This window comes from Charadrius vociferus, unplaced genomic scaffold, assembly GCF_000708025.1.
Source record: "Charadrius vociferus isolate BGI_N301 unplaced genomic scaffold, ASM70802v2 scaffold54, whole genome shotgun sequence".
Lineage (NCBI taxonomy): Eukaryota > Metazoa > Chordata > Aves > Charadriiformes > Charadriidae > Charadrius > Charadrius vociferus.
The window spans coordinates 2,759,158-2,760,577 of record NW_009648350.1 but is presented as its reverse complement, the minus strand read 5'-3'; the positions used below and the strand labels follow the sequence as shown (position 1 = coordinate 2,760,577).

Genomic DNA, 1,420 nt, shown 5'->3' with positions numbered 1-1,420 from the left:
AGACACCCTCGGCCTCGAGGATTCCCCGCCCCGGGTGTGTTTGGGGCTAGGGGCCGGTGGGGAATTGGGGTCACCGGCCCCCAGCTTAGCCCCGAGCGCAGTGACACCATCCCACCACCACCCCAATCCCCTCCAAACCCCCATTAGATCCCCTCAGCCGCGCTCAGCGCCACCCCGCGCAGGATTTACCCCTCCAGGGATACTCAGGGACCCGGCGCTGGGCTGCGGTGGGGAGAAGGAGCCCCCCCAACCCCCCCAACTCCCCCCAGCCGGCGTTTGCCGGCTCAGTGGGGGCCAGCGATGCAGGAGCCGTTTCCACCCATCTTTTCGATCTAGCGGTGTTTGCAAAGATGGGGGGAAAACATCCCAGGCAGCGGCTGAAGCTCAGAGGAGCTCAGATATTTGGGAGCCGCTGCGTGCTGGACCCCCCGCGCCGGGCAAAACCCCCTCCCCAAACTCTCAGCAAGAGCCCGGCACGGGGCCTCGGCGGTGGCCCAGGGTTGCCCCCCACCCCCTTCCATAGGAGAAGTGAGTTGGTTTGTTTTATTTCTCCTCTCTCTGTCTCTGTCTCTCCTCCTTCTCTCGCTCTTTCTTTCTCTCTTGCATTTTTGTGAATCTAATGATGCACTTATATTGCCCCGCTTTTCCCTTCTCTTCATACCTTACCTACTAAAGGAGGAAATGCCACTTTTTTGGTAAGTGGATGTTAACCAAGAGGGACTTAAAAAAAAAAAAAAAAAACACATAATGGAAAAAAAAAAAAAAAAAAAAAGGAAGCAGAAAGCAAAGTCTGTGTTGAGTGCTGATGAGGACTTAGCAGTTCCCTGCAGAGTCACAGCTAACGGCTCAATGCGTGTCCCAGGAAGAGCTCAGAGACGTTCGTTTATCTCAGTAACGAGGACATTTGTGAAGTTTTGCTTTGTTGATTTGTTTGGTTTTTTTTTGGTTTTCTTTTCTTTTTTTTTTTTTTTAAATTTGATTTGATTTGGATGGTTTTTCTTCTTTCTTTTTCGGTTTCTTTTTTGCCTTCTCGCCCCTGAACCCCCCCCCCCCTGCCTTGCCCTCCATTGTCGCTCTGTGCCGTCCTCCTCGTTTCTTGATTTGTTTGAAGCCGAAAGCCGTACGATCTATAAAAACTACACATATCTGAACATATATCTCTCTCTGTGTGTGCATGCCTCTGTGTGAGCAGACCCCCCCCCATCACCTCCAGCCCTCTTTGGTTCGACCCGTTCCCCTCGGCTCAGTCTGGTTTACTCTCCCCCACCTTCCCCACCTTCCCTCCTCTCATCTTTTCTTTTTTTCCCCCCTCGTTTTCCTCCCTTCGTTTGGGTTTTACCTCCCCCCCACCCCTTTTCCCTTCCCCTTTCTTGGTCAGGGTGGGTGGGCACTGGGGTTTGCTTTATCCCCGCTCCAGGTG

General features: G+C 53.1%; 1 protein-coding gene across 1 annotated transcript in view; it reads left to right on the top strand.

Annotated features, from left to right (window-relative positions):
* SRRM3 (serine/arginine repetitive matrix 3) overlaps positions 1-1,420 on the top strand; it is an 18,812-nt gene that overhangs the window by 14,760 nt on the left and 2,632 nt on the right. The gene's annotated exons all lie outside the window — the stretch shown is intronic.